This window comes from Staurois parvus, unplaced genomic scaffold (genome assembly GCF_062004578.1).
Source record: "Staurois parvus isolate SC_StPar_1 unplaced genomic scaffold, SC_StPar_1.0 ptg000019l, whole genome shotgun sequence".
NCBI lineage: Eukaryota > Metazoa > Chordata > Amphibia > Anura > Ranidae > Staurois > Staurois parvus.
In genome coordinates this window covers 33,862,971-33,879,276 of record NW_028317815.1, presented here as the reverse complement: position 1 = coordinate 33,879,276, position 16,306 = coordinate 33,862,971, and the positions used below count along the sequence as shown (strand labels likewise).

Sequence of the window (16,306 nt, the reverse complement as noted above, 5' to 3'; positions counted from 1 at the left end):
CGGAGATAAAGATTAGGACAGCACATGCTATTAAAACCTCATGCTCAAGTCATGTCATATTCCTATAAAGGTGAAAATCTACGATAGTTTCCCCAATGTCCTTCTGGAAGCGGATCTGTGACTACAACTAGAGTGACGCTGTTATGGGATCTCATAAGCTAAGTGGGGATTTACATCGGAATGTGACAGCCCTTTTTTATTGTCACAAGACAACATGAATCTGTCATTAATGTTTACGGGAATAAATATTTACATGACGACTTTTAGCTGTTTTTGCCGTTGCGACATCGGCATTGTTTCAAAACTTATGGTACTAATAAATATTATTTTCATGCCAAGAGAAATAATTGCAAACATTTGTATAAAGCCACACGAACGCATCCACATCTGTTAACTCTCATAAAGTCTTTACAGACATGCTTGCGCGGTATGGAGTTACCGCAAACCTTAAAATGTTGCAAAGCGGACGCAGACTGAAGGGTTAAAATGGCAACTATAAATATAAGCAGGCGTTATGTTCTAATAAGTGACAGCCATGATTCATCTTTATGTCTTTTTGTAAACCCTACGAAGGGCCATTCCAAGTTTTATGATCAATTTTACTGGCAGCAAAACTTTCCCCACTGGTGCTTGCTGCTTTCCTAAGCACATTAGAAGAGGAGCCTTTGAGTGGAGAGATTCAATACTAGTCTATTGTTTAAGCTGTTGAGCCATAGGGGGTTGGGGAGCATAAGCCTTTTATGTGTTAGCCAACTTGTATCATACACAGTATGTCCTATATAGTACTGTTTACTAAATTGCCTGTTTAATAACATGAGCTCATAGAGAGCAGTGACGGGGGTCGAGGTCGACGAATGTAGCTGTGCCTTCAAAAATGATAAGCATGTGATGCACAGGACACGAGGACCATTCATAACCTGATAGGAGCCAAGAGAAAGCTTTCGTATTGTCCCTAGGAAGGCCAACTATTTCCCTACAGTGCCAAGCCCCTGGCCAAGAAGGGGTTAACTTCATAAATAATTACACACTTGAGGTGCATGGAGGTGAACATTAGGTCATGCTGAGTATTGTCTTTCACTGTAACACTTCATTGTGTTTTCATCATCTGGTCTTACACAGGTGAAATAAATACTGTACAACTACAAGCGCCTTGAGTTCAAAGTTCTAGGAAAGGTTCAGCGTGTGCTTGCAAAATCAAGTGCAGCTATTTTAAGGGGTTTTTTTTTCAATTTTCAATTTTTTTTTTCGGTGGAAAATAAATTCTTGGGAAATGATGCAGATTGCTTGTTTTTTAGCGCTGGAGGCTGTAATATGATCATTATCTGTGTAAACAGCTTGGAATCTGAAGATGATCTATGACCCAACATCAAAACTGTACTTCTAGTGTATGAGAGTTATTTGACTTGTGTTGGCTACACTGGGATTGTTTTTACAGATTATCATGATTTCCATCATTGCATGCCATTAGTAAATGACATGAGCAAGCGTACAGTAAAAGAATGAGCAGAGGGTTAACATCATTCAGAGAGTTACCAAACTGGTTACACTAGCTTTAACTGTTGAATGCATTTGGCAGGCTTGTTAAGGACAGTTACTTTTTTTTCGGCAAACCGTTATAATGGTTGGTAAAAAGGGAATATGCTATGTTTGATGTTATGTGAGATGACAGGGATATCATTATTAAAGGTTTTATGTCTGGTGTACAATGTGGGAATATCAGTGGTACATCATAATCCTTGCTTTTGTTTGCAACGCTTCCTTTTATTAATACCAATATTCAGTTTGTATGGGTGACTTTTTATACTCTGTGACATTCAAAAGTGATCTGTCATAATAACAACAATCAATAAATGCAGAAAGTAAACACATACAGGTAGTTTTGCTAAAAAAAAACAAAAACCAGAAAACTTTAGCTTATTAGTATATTTTTAGCAATGCTGTAAATCATAGAGATTGGCTTAACATGGAAGCCCTATGGCCGGTTGGCTAGTCTTGAAGTAGTGCTGTTAAACCCCACATGGGAATCAAACATCTAAAACGCACACGCACAAAGAATCTAGCTGAAGTCATAAGCATACACTTATGTAAATATAGTATGCAATGTATGATACACAATAGTTGACATATTTAGAATTAGGATTGCATGAAGTCGCTCATGTGGATTTATTATAACACTCTTTTTAACGTATAGGTACCTTCAATAAAGGTTTACTATTTAATTTAAAACTGTAGTTTCCACTCCTGAGGACTTGTAATCAAAGTTGCCATTTAAAACAAGGCTCGGTAAAGAAGTTGTCCTAAAGCTAATGTGAATATTACACTTTGCGGATGATCTGAAAAGCTTGGAAGATGTATAGCTTCTCGGAATGCTTCATTTGTCATCCAGACACATAACTGCACTGACTAAATTTGAAGCAGCTATCATTTGTCCATAAAACTGAAATAAATATGTATTGGTGGAATTCTTGTCTTTCTCTGATGTCTGCTGTGCTTGTAATTCTGGACGCTTGCTCTACAGTTGTTTGCATTGATTCCCATTCATAAATTGGCAGGACAGTACATCTTAATGTGCTATTATATTTGTAAGTGTAAGCTGCATCTGGTTATGAGTGAAAGGGTTTAGAGATTAATTGTAGCTTCTCTGGGTCATCTGCTGTTGACAGCATTTGTCATCTGGATAAAATGTAATTTGCAATGGGTAGCAAGTGGTATATAACATGAATTAAGTGCACCTTGGCCTTCGCGCATAGCCTTCTATATGAAAAATTTTAGAGCGGAGTACCGTAATGTATGCCGACTCTATCTATGTATCTTAATCACACATTCAACAAGTGTTTCTGTTAAAAAAAAATACACTAAACACATATATATATATATATATATATATATATATATATTATATATACACACACACACAAACATACATAGTTGACTTTGGCGTTTGAAAGTCTAATGGCAGTATAATGGAAGTATAATACTACAGTACATGGGAGATTGCCTTTCACTGGAGCACATTTGTTTCCTGGTGCTTCTAGATAAACCTTGAATAGTTTATGTTCATTGATCACAAGACTTAATCAGGGAAATCAAATACTCTGTGTGTGGCCAACACTGGGTATGAGCTACCTAACTTTTGTGTTTACTCAGCATATATTTTAATGTGGCTTACAAGTGAGTTTTGAATGCTATATCTTGATATTGTGAAAGTTCTTTAGTTTTTCTTTGCTGAAGCATTTTAAAGCAAACATGAAAACTGCAATAGGGTAAAACATCTGCTTATGGCTGAGCAGAGGCTCTAATGAATTGCAGCAGATACGGTTCTCTGTAATGTCTGTTTGTTTTTGCTATATTGCTAAGTAGGCATAAAAAATGTTGGACTTCAAATTTTGCAGGTGTTCACTTGTAAAACCACCGAAGTTCTAAGAACCAAATAGCCTTTCAGCAGTACGGAGAGTACTGTGGCAAGGTAGGGGATATTTAGGCATTTTAACTTCCTAGTAATGTGAATTATCCGATACTGCATGCAGCTGTTTCTATGAGGAGTAAAAACTCTATGAAAAATAATCTACCCTCAGAGCTGTGCTTGAATCTTTATTACGAAGAACAGGTTCATAAAAAAAGACATTGGGCTTCAGTTTATTTCTCCGCAGATTTCTAAAACAAAACAAAGAAGATTTCCAATGGCCATTGGTCCTTGGTGCTACTCGCACTACTCCAAAACCTAGATAGCAAATATTCAACACCATTATATCAAGAAAGGGTATATACTGCCTGTTTTCATGCAGAGTTTGGGAATTTAGACCAATTACAGTAAAAATAATGAACTTGAATTCTAATGCGCTTGATATCACACATTTCATTCTCCTCCTCGGCAGGAATTCAGTGATATGAAAGCTTTATAGAACAGTGCAAAAAACAGAGCGCAAAGTGCAACATTCAGTAACCAATAGCAACCCACCAGAATTTACGTAATGGAAGCCAGGCCAGGAAAAATGGATTTTGACTGGTCAGTATGGATACTGCTCCTTGTTCTTGCCCTTGCCTTCCAAAGAGTTTGATGGTTTTCCATAATACTGAAAATAAACATAGCTTGAACACTTGAGAAATCACATTCCCATCATTCCTAGTTTCATTTATTCTCCATAACAAGCCCTTATAAGCAGCTTTCTCAGTACTGCTTGAATATTGATTCCTAGACACAAAAAAATCCATAAGCACCAAAATAAGTAGTGAAGGCAAAGAGAGCTATAAAAACATAGAAATTGGATAATGGCATAGAGAAATCGTTTGACCTGGTGGCACCTTTTTCTAAAACTACTTGACTATGTCTGTTAAACTACTTCTGCCTGAATATAGTCTTGGGTCTTGAATATCCACAAATATAAATTTGATTTCTTCATCCAACCATATAATCTCTTAATTTCAATAGTAAATGGGAATGCTCCCCCCAAAACGCAGTCTATCCTCCCCTTTTCCTCTGATTTCAAATTTGCTTTCTTCTTGATCTTTTTATACCATTTTAAGACATCCCATATAAACCAGTTACAGTTTTCATTGCTTAGAACTTATAAGGGCACTGCTTATTTTTCTTTAACTTAATAAAACTGTGGGAGACTTTCTTCGGTTAACGATCCTATAAAGATGCTTCTCAAGACAGCCCTGTTAGTTATTCTTACTGGGTTTCTTCTTACATGCATTCACTTACAATCCTCAGTATATTCTTTACAAGCTCCCATATACTTTGAACCATGGGGTTATCTTTGTTTTTCCAATGCATAGCATATATAAGCTCCGTGATTTTCCTAATTACTATTCTGCCAAAATGAGGTGTCCTAAAGTTATTTCCAGCAATTGAAGTAATAATGCAATTTTTATTTATGTTGCCAACATCTTTCATATTATGCACCATCCTACCTCTCTGTGTGGTTAGATGTCTGTGTCAGTGCTGTATGATCATTTACTTTGAGCCCTCTTATCTGCTCATTCACTCTTGAATTCAGTGTTACAGTTTTATCTGTAGATAACATGATGTTATAGGAAATGATTTATGCTTGTTTGCCAACTCAAGTACTAACCTACTAAGTCAATCGGACTAGTACAAACTGAAGATAAGCTTACATATAATGTGACATGATAATTCAGTAGAAATGTCACTGCCTTCTGAAAACAATTTAAATGTTATACAGAGTACTCTTAATAGCCTATGGAGACAGTACATAAATTTTCACCTCCTAGCTGTGGTTCTAAACAAACTAATTTGTAGCAATGACATACCTACTGTTCAGTAGTAGTATGGTTTTATGATTCACGAATGAAAGGAAAACAACAGTTTGGTTATTTTTAATAGTTATTTTATAATATGCATATAATAGGTTATACACTCACCTGCCACTTTATTAGGTACACCTGTTCAATTGATTGATAACACAAATAGCTAATCCGCCAATCACATGGCAGCAACTCAATGCATTTAGGAATCTAGACATGGTGAAGATGACTTGCTGAATTCAAACTGAGCATCAGAATGGGTAAGAAAGGGGATTTAAGTGACTTTGAATGTGGCCTGGTTGTTGGTGCCACACAGACTGGTCTGAGTATTTAAAAAACTGCTGATCTACTGGGATTTGCACGCACAACCATCTCTAGGGTTTACAGAGAATGTTTCGAAAAGAGAAAATATCCAGTGAGCGGCAGTTGTGTGAGAGAAAATGCCTTGTTAATGTCAGAGGTCATCGGAGAATGGGCAGACTTGTTTGAGATGATAGAAAGGCAACAGTAATTAATGTCAATATGGACCAGAATCTCTGAGGAATGTTTCCAACACCTTGCTACATCTATGCCACGAAGAATAAGGCAGTACTAAAGGCAAAGGGGGTCCAACCCGGTACTAGCAAGGTGTACCTAATAAAGTGTCCAGTGAGTGTATGTTTACAGGTAGTATTCTAGGCTTTTTCTGTGGCATGTGTGTCTTTTGGTATACATATGACAGGTACAAGGGGTACTATGGTTTATTAAAATGATCTTTAGATGGCACCTTCATGTTTCAGGTGTTTCAGGAAATAAATTGAATATACTATATATGTTCTAATTATTATTATTATTATTATTAGACATAGTTATAGTTTATTAGGGGTGTAAGTATACACAAGAGGAGCTATCAGTTAGCACACATACCAGAGGAGCACTTGGTAGAATCCATCGCTCTGTGGGCTATATATTGAGAACCATTGAGGTACAACTATCTTCACATGTATTCAGAAAGAGCTACTGAAGTTATGCCTCTCTCCTGGGGACAATAAAACATGACCTGCTCTGAAGATTACAAAGACAAAACATAACAGTTCATCCATTCACATTACCTGCCACCTCAGTCAAACCTGTACTTCTTTGTGATTGCAGTGAAATTAAAGCTGCCTAAGCCATCATGGCTCTTGGACAAGGTTTTTTTCACACTTATTGGTGAGCAAGACAACAGACAATGCAAGCATCCAAACCTGAGAGCACTTGATTCAGCAATTGTTTTGGACTGTTTTTGTGTTTCTCTGAAATTCTAGGATGAGGCATAATATAGTATCAGGCCAGTTCAATTTAAATATACTTATTCAATGTTGTAGATTGCATTGACAAATCAAGGAATATACAGTCAACTTCAAATAGAATAGGCATGTTGGTGGATAGTTTTTTTTTTCAAATGTCTCTTTTTGCTGCATAATTAAATATATTGACACCTTGTATCAGATAAAATTGGGATAAAAATGATAGGTGCTAGAAGTGTTCAAGCTGTCATACAAGCATTTTTCCTTCTGAACATTAAAGATCTTAAAGGAACATGTAATCCAGAGATTATGATTTACTCTATGATTAAGCACCTGTGTTCATGAAATATGTAAGAGGTTTTATTCCCGTGGTTTATTGTTTCACTAATTTTTATAAGCCAATAAAGAAGCTGCAAATATTTTCCAATGTGCCATCATCTGTGTATAATGTGTAAATGATTTGTCAGTGATGAGCACCAGTCTTCAACTGGCAAGTGTAAACCAACCTGAGAGGCACAATTTTTCAGTATGTAAGCATTTCGCCTTATGATCATTAAAAATATTTTAAGAAACATTTAATCCAGAGATTATAATTTTAAATTAAAGACCGTTTTTCTAGATTTTTACTTTACTGTGCATAGCATCAACCATCATTTGTTGATCATTTTTCTTGGAATGGTTGACTGGCCATGTTGGGTCTTTGTCTAGTGTCCATTGTTACATGTAAGATAAGCCTAAAACACCTATAGCTGAATGTATCATGTGAACAACCAACGAGAACCTTTACTGGGTGGGAGAGTGGAAAAGCACATGGACGCAAGGAGAAAAAGAACATTAAAAAGTCTCTAAATACATGTGAAATATAAACAATACTATGAACAAAAAATTAGAACATTATTTCATAATAGATAACATATAATGTTCCTGAACCTGATCTAATATCATTATAAATTTTCAATGCACCCAAACTATGCATAAATAACTTTTCTTGGCAACTATATTACCCATCGTTACATCTCCTCCTATTAGTTACAACTATCCTACTTTAATCTGTCATCTGAAACTGTCACAGCCCATGTTGTTATTGCATGTGATAATAATAGCACTTTGGCCACACCTTCCAAAGGTAAAAATACTCACTTTCAAGTTCAAGTTCCTTGAAAAGCACATCCCTCCTCCCCCAACTTCTAAGGTTATTACATTTCTTGTTTCCCTAATTGTGAACTGTTTCCTGATTCACATCCCAGATATTTCTGGGGAGAATAAAATTGCTGAATTGCATCCAGAGTGATGCTACCCTGAACCAACACTCACCTCCTCTAAAGTATCCATCCACTGCTTTTTTTTTTTACATTTGCATGCATATTTGGGAATTTTAAGGCCCCATTAGGGGCGGACTGACAACTCATGGGGCCCCTGGGCAATAGGGGATCATGGGACCCTGTGTCCTCGCCCACACTCAAACCACACCCAAAAAAGTCTATGAAAGGTACCAGGGACATCTCATGGGGCCCCCTACTGACCAAGTGCCCGAGTTCTCCAATGGTCAGTCTGCCCCTGGACCCCATGCACACTTTTGCATTGTGGGAATGCGCATGTTCCCATGCACATTACCACAACAGTTGACATTGCACACTAGTTGCAATGTGCTACTGTTAATTCCAAATTAAACCCCAGTTCACCTTGCCGACAGTGGTAAGTCGCACCGCAGTGCTCTGTGCAGTAATCCACTATGTGCATTGCAGTGAGATGAACTGCCAAAAGGTCCAGGTCTGATTTCTGGACTGCTGAGCTGTGCGACAGCCTATTCATTTTGAATGTACTGTCTGATGTGGTACATGTTGATGTGCAAAAATTAGTATGTGCTTTTAAAAAATTGCATTTCAACAGTAATGTGTGAACCTAGCCTAAGGTGTCATTCACATTGGTGCACTAGGTTTTGTAAGCACAGAAAAAGTAGTCTGGGAAGTACACTATATTGCTAAAAGTATTGGGACGCCTGCCTTTACATGCACATGAACTTTAATGGCATCCCAGTCTTGGTCCATAGGGTTCAATATTGAGTTGGCCCACCCTTTACAGTTATAACAGCTTCAACTCTTCTGAGAAGGCTGTCCACAAGGTTTAGGAGTGTGTCTATGGGAATATTTGGCCATTCTTCCCAAAGTGAATTTGTGAGGTCAGGCACTGATGTCGGACAAGAATTGTCATCACAAAGGTGTTCTCTCATGTTGAAGTCAAAACTCTGTGCAGGTCAGTCAGGTTCCAAATTTGCTTATGCATAGACCTCACTTTGTGCACTGGTGTGCAGTCATGTTGGAGCAGGAAGGGGCCATCCCCAAACTGTTCCTACAAAGTTGGGAGCATGAAATTGTCCAGAATGCCTTGGTATGCTGACGCCTTTAGAGTTCCCTTCACTGGAACTAAGGGGCCAAGCCCAACCCCTGAAAAACAACCTCACACCATAATCCACTCTCCACCAAACTTTACACTTGACACAATGCAGTCAGTCAAGTACAGTTCTCCTGGCAACCGTCAAACCCAGACATGTCCATCGGATTGCGAGAGAAGCATGATTCTTCACTCCAGAGAACACGTCTCCACTGCTCTAGAGTTCAGTGGCGGCGTGCTTTACGCCACTGCATCCGACGCTTTGCATTGCACTTGGTGATGTAAGGCTTGAATGCAGCTACTCAGCTATAGAAACCCATTCCATGAAGCTCTCTATGCACTGTTGTGCTAATCTGAAGGACACATGAAGTTTTGAGGTCTTTAGCTATTGACTCTGCAGACAGTTAATATCTTCTACGCGCTGTGCCCGCGCTGTCATTTTACGTGGCTTAACACTTTGTGGCTGACTTGCTGTTCTTCTCAGTTGCTTCCACTTTGTTATAATACCACTAACAGTTGACCGTGGAATATTTAGTAGCAAGAAAATTTCACGGATGGACCTATAGCACAAGTGGCAACCTATCACGGTACCATGCTTGAATTCACTTAGCTCCTGAGAGCGACCCATTCTTTTACAAATGTTTGTAGAAGTAGTCTGCGTGCTTTTTATACACCTGTGGCCATGGAGGTGATTGGAACACCCGAATCCAATGATGTGGAGGGGTGTCCCAATACTTTTGGCAATGTAGTGTATAACAACTTTTACACTTCCTAGATCAATTTTTCTTGTGTTTAGATGTTCCTGCTCTAAAACAGGTTTACTGCATTTAGACAGGTTTAGTCACATTTACGTGCACTTACATTAGTTTAGAGAACTAATCATATCCTGTCAAAGTTAAAATCGGACTATACTCAGTATATTATATGACTCATATAACACACTAGATATAGAGCAATATAAATGTAAATAATAATACTAGATGTAATGACAGGATGAGCCAAACACATACACAGAACCCAGAAAGAGCCAGTCAATCAACCATGCTGAGTTGATAGAAGACAATGGGATAAGGTGATCACCTCTAACACACCCTGCCATTGCCTAAAAGTGTCCAACCCCCCCCCCTCCCCACCTTGCCACCTGCCAGGTTCTTCTGCAATGTTGTATTGTACCCCAGTCTGGCCACACACTGCCATTGTTGCATGCTGAGAGTCATTCACAGCACCAGCTGCCCAAACACAAGCTGTAGGCCATCTCAACTGAGTATCCACCCAGGGTTCAGCCTATGAAAGGCTAAGCCTCAGAAATGTACTTAATTAAGGCAGCCTACTTGCACACCTGCCAGTTAGGGCCTTCTAGCCTGCTTATTATCAGTGCCTAGCTGCTGTGCCTGGGCCGCAGACACTCTGGAAAGGAGTTTGGACCAACGTATCTCTTCCTCTTATCTATGCCCCAGCTCTCAATGACCCTGTCACCAGAGCAGGGGTGGACTGACCATTTGGAAATTCGGGCACTGCCCAAGGGCCCGCGGTCAGTAGGGTGCCCCATGAGATGCCCCTGGTACCTTTTTCATAGGCTTTTTTGAGTTTGGGCAAGGACACAGGGGCCCCATGATTCCCCTATTGCCCGGGGGCCCCATGAGTTGTCAGTCCGCCCCTGCACCAGAGAATTTATTCAGTCATCACTGGCATCCTGTTTTCAGAGGACTTCCCAGCCCGGAGTTATAGGCTTTTGACCTTTCCTTTACAAAGCGGTCTTGGCCCTGCCCCTATAGCTTTTTGAGTCTTTCTATTAATTTATTAGATGGGTGGCCTTACTGAACCTAATAGAGAGTCTTGAGATGTGAAAGAGGAAAAAGCCAAGCTAGACACTTAATTAGAAAAATTGAGATTTGCATTTGACTTTAGCTTCCTCTGTGGGTCTACTGATCATTTTAACATGAGGTTTTGAGTGCATTTGTTTTATGATGTGTTCATCTTTAATTCCCCAGGTTTGTGACAGGTTTACTTTAATTGTCAGGTTTAAATCCATTATCTTAGGAGAAAGGTCTGTTTTTCAGGTGCATACAGATGGTCTCTTTTAATGACCTGTCTGTATATCTTTACGTATTTATTCTATAAACATTAGGTGCAGGATAATCTCAGAAATAACAGTGCACTGTATGAACAATAAATGTCAAAGAATGACTTGTAAGCAGTGCAATTACAAGCACTCCAAGTAGTCCAGTTATTATTAAGCTGTGTTTGAATAAGCAGAATAAATGATTTTAGATGGATATGTGTTTGTCAGTGTGAATAGTCCTTAACAAACATACTGTATCACGTGATCACATTCCTTAAGAATGCAATTGTAACAAGCTACATAGAGTGTCATTCCCAAGAGTAGCAATTAAAAATGGCCGCTTTTGTCTGCTTTGGCATGTTAATTTGCTGAAGACATGCTATGCTGAATGCTATGTTCTGTAAGTAAGGAATGTAGTTTTTTGTAATGATAAGGTATAGTACAATAAATTATTAACAAAGACTGTATGTGTGATAGCCATCATCCATCATTAGCAACTAGTTATATAATATTGTTGCTAGAAGTTATTTTAATGATTTATCAGTTTTACAAAAATAATAATATCTTTCATATGCTGTGTATTTAACAACTACAGGGAATAAAATACGGTCATCTTAGCCTTACATCAGAAATCTAATCTTATTTGTGTTTTACTATCAAGAAAAGGAACAGTGGAATGCTATTCATGACACATTATGTGGTTCAAGCAGTGAGGTAAGCAAGGGGCTGCAGACCCTTTGTTCAGTGAATAGAGTTTATTCCCTTTGTAAATCCACCCTGTTGGTTCATCATGGGGAACCTAGCCCATATGGTTTCTGTTTAACCACTTGCCCTCCGGAAGATTTAGGTACCGTTCACATCTATGCAGTTTGATTTTTGTCCATTTTGCAGTGCTTTTCGCAGTTCGTCTTGCGGTTTTCTACACGTGTTTTTGATGCGTTTTTCTGCATTTTTACCGCATTTTGTTCAGCCCTTTTTTTCTTAAAAGTGGATTTTTTTTTGCTGGGCAGAATAAAAATGCAAAATGTGGCAAAAACGCACTACCATGCATTTCAGCAGATTCTCCATTGAACTCTGTTGTAGCAAAAACGATGCTTTTTGCTTTTAAAAAAAATGCACCAGCTCAAAAAAGCATAGATTTGAACATATTCCATAGAAAAACCATGTTAAATGGACTGTATGTGTTTCTGATAAAAGCACTAAAAATGCATTGGTGTGAGTGGAGCCTAACCCCCCTTCATAACCAGGCCATTTTTTGTGATATGGCACTGAGTTGCTTTAACTGACAATTGTGCAGTCATGCAACACTGTACATAAATTACATTTATGTCATTTTCCCCCCACAAGTAGAGCTTTCTTTTGGTGGTATCTGATCACCTCTGTGTTTTTTATTTTTTGTGCTATAAACAAAATTTTATAAATAAACAACTTTGATAATTAAACAATATTTTTGACTTTTTGCCATAAAACATATCCAATAAAAAAAAAAATAAAATGTCTTCATATGTTTAGGCCAAAATATATTCTGCTACATGTCTTTTGTAAAGAAAAATCCCAATAAGTGTAGATTAATTGGTTTACGTGAAAGTTATAGTGTCTACAAATGGCGGTATATATACTGGAATTTGTTTTTTTTTATACTAGTATTGGCGGTGATCAGCAACTTGAAGCAGGACTGCGGCGGGTATTAGGACACTCACTGACACTGGGTGGGAACTTACTAACTTCCATCTCCAGTGACACTAATACAGCGATCATTGCTAATAAAAAGCACTGATACTGTACTAATGACACTGGGTAGGAAGGGGTTAAAATCTGTGGCTATCAAAGGGTTACCTGTGTGCTGTTTTGTGCTTACTGTGTGGTGTTTTACTTTCTATCTCTCTGCAAAGCAGCATGTCCCCACTGACAGGAGAGAGATCTGTGTTGTTTAGACACAGATCTCCCCCTGTCAGCTTCTCCACTGATCACCAAGTCCTGGACATAAATCGCTGGCCGGGTCCCACTGATTGACATCTTCTGAAGCCATTGACAGCGCGGGTAAGGCGGTGCGCATGCCCCCTACCCGGAAATTCAAAATCATGTATATAATACCTGATTTTGCACAGCACTGCTACCCTATAGCAGTACATCTGTTATGGGGCGGTCAGCAAGTGGCTAAAGAGTAGAAAAAGAAGATTTTGTCTGTTGTATAACATAACCAGGGGTGGACTGACCATTCGAGCACTCGGGCACTGCCCGAGGGCCCAGGGTCAGTAGGGGGCCCCATGAAATGCCCCTGGTACCTTTTTATAGGCTTTTTTGTTGTGCTTTGAGTGTGGGCAAGGACACAGGGGCCCCATGATCCTCTATTGTCCGGGGGCCCCATGAATTGTCAGTCCGCACCTGAACATAACATAAACAAAAGCAGATTGCAGATTCCTACCTTTTGTTATTCTGAAGAAACAGTTGCTTGTTTGTCTGTGTCCATGTGCAAAATGAATGTGAATCGGAGTGATTTTATAATTATCAATCAGCTGCTGCACTTGCAGGGTTCTCATAAGGAAAGTTGCAGGATCTGCATCTCTTCAGATGTGATTTCCCTTTGGGAGTATTCACCAAAAATGACATTTTTGTTGCAGGAGATGCTCAAAATCTGAATTGTATCCTAGTTCAGACTTCTGGGAAAATCAGTGAGCCAATCGCAAAAACAGGAAATTGTATTTCTGAAGGGAGTTCTGTACCCCATCTGTGTACAGAATGCCTCCAGATTGCCATATTGCATCGCATTTTACAGAAATTACAGCACTTTAAATTGAAAAGGAAAGGTCATTTTAAATAACATTCAATTACAATATGACTTGTGTCGCAAGTGTACATGATATATTATTATTCTTGTTTATTATTATTTTTTCCCATGAAAGTGGAGTTACCCTTTAAATATTACAGATTTTAGAAAATGAATACATTTGCATCTTGCTTAGGTGTTAAAAAAAAAAACTTTGACAGCTCATCTTTTTCTTCCATTAGATTGCTACACCTCAAATGACTTTGCAAGCAGTAAACCTACACATGTTGTTTGTTATATCAGCTGCCAAACTTTTATAGTTCTCAAACATGAACTTTACCTGAATCCTAGCTCTTAATACACGCTACTTCTTTGAGAAGTGAGTGAAAGTGTAGCTTTTCAGTCGCAGCAATTTAATCATAGGACTAGAATGTTAGGCTAAATTTACAGCTAATAAAGAAATATAGGTATCTTTAAATAACTCTATGTTGGCAAATAAAATATTTAGAAATGGCTTTAGTAATAGACAATTATATCAACAAATATAGTCCTTAAAATGACAAAAGTAGCCAGCCAAGATTCAACAGCCATCCCGCCACACGATCACCTTCATCATCATCATGGTGAAGGTTGTTATAAGTCCATTTTATATTTTTTTACTCTACAATATGATTAACATATCAAACCTATCTGGACTGTTACTGTATTCCAGAAGGCACATGACAAGGGGCTAGTTTTGGATGCAAGGAAATAGAAATTTAAGTGTGAGAGTTACGGCAGCTGCCAGGGGAAGAAGGGTACTTGGCATAGGGGGGAAAGTTAGAAAGTGGCAGGCCAGGATTTGAGGAAGTGGATATAAACTGTGGGGTGGAGAAGAGGATACTATTAGGGAGTGGGGACACTACTGAGATACTGAGAGAAAGAAAAGCAGAGAGCATATTATAGGGTAGAGAAAGTAGGAATCAGACCTGGAAAGAAAGCTGGATGGGGAAATTTAGATTCATGTGCGGTCTGTCCAAAGGGGTGCACTATTGTTTGTAGGTGTTTTCTTGTTGAACTGCCATGTTTAGAGTTTTTACGTTTTACCTTTGTAAAAATTATCACTTTGGCAGACATTAGAGTGCCTTTCTCCCTATGGTTGTCCTTAATTAAGAACTAGTAAGAGACAGATGGATGAAAAAGGAAACATTCACATTAAAGCCTTGTACACGCGGGTTGAAGATTGGCCGAACTGGACAATTTTCAGCCCGTATGTCAGTTAAAGCCGGTCTGAAAAAGGACTTCTGTCGAATGGGCATGCTGCAAAATCAACATCCAACCTGCCGTTGGCTACCAGTGCTTATAAGTGTGTTCTGCTGGCTGGGACAAAGTACTAAGACTGGCCAAAGCCAAAAAATAACATTGGTTGTTTGATCAACCAACACAACAGGATGGTAGATCTGTAGATATACATTACTGTAGGTTAAAATCAATGTGCCACATTACAGTGGAATGCTGGATGAGTTTTCCACAAACAGGCCAGTAAGGTAGCGATTTAAAATCAATGTAACATAATACAGAGGAATGCAGGATGAGTTTCACAAAGGCAGAAAAATTTTATCACAAAGTTGTTTCAGGCGATCTCCCCCAAGATAGAAATATGCGATAGACACTCAACTATTGAGCTGAAATTAGGAGAGGTGAGTTTTTCAGGTGCACTGTGCTGTTACTATATTAGTTGGGGGCACATGGATATCTGAAGGTGTCCATGTGTCCCTATTTGGAGGTATTGCGAGCTTAAGCTGGGAACAGGGGCGGACTGACAACTCATGGGGCCCCTGGGCAATAGGGGATCATGGGGCCCCTGTGTCCTTGCCCAAACCTAAAAAGCCTATGAAAAAGGTACCAGGGGCATCTCATGGGGCCCCCTACTGACCCCGGGCCCTCGGGCAGTGCCCGAGTTTCCAAATGGTCAGTCCGCCCCTGGCTGGGAATACTCGTCAGTTCTGCTTCCTGGGGCACTATGTCAGGGAACAGAAGGAATGATATTCACAGGAATACTACTCTGTTCAGTTGGGATGGTGATAGAACCAGATACAATATGATTCTAACCAAAGGGTTGTAAACACAGGGAAACTGTAGGGTTGAGCTGATGCAAAAACTCAAATGAAAACATATGTCAACTGAAAGGTTCCAGGTTAATATGTAAAAGCAAATTATTTATTTTTGAATGATATTGTGTCTTGTTCATACTTGCTTGTATAGATTGCATTTTGGCTGCTTTTGTACAGGCACACTATATACAACAATAGAGTACTGACTAGTTTGGATCTTAGATGGCTAGACTTTGTTTTTTTTTGTATCAGAACACAAAATAAACTAATAAAAACACAGGATTTTAAATTAAACAGCTTTATCCTCTCATGGGAAAGACGGAGTGGTGGCTTTTGTCTAACAAAAGCAATAATGAAAACCACTGAATGGGAGAAATCCAAAGTGATTATAGACCAGCCATGTAGCTTTGCATCCAGACTGGATGTGCTACACTACCGCAGCTCCTCAGCTTGGGGA

The 16,306-nt window shown here is 38.9% G+C and overlaps 1 protein-coding gene across 26 annotated transcripts in view; it reads left to right on the top strand.

Moving 5' to 3' along the window:
* The window catches only part of CELF2 (CUGBP Elav-like family member 2), a 639,281-nt gene that overhangs the window by 76,478 nt on the left and 546,497 nt on the right, over nucleotides 1–16,306 (top strand). The gene's annotated exons all lie outside the window — the stretch shown is intronic.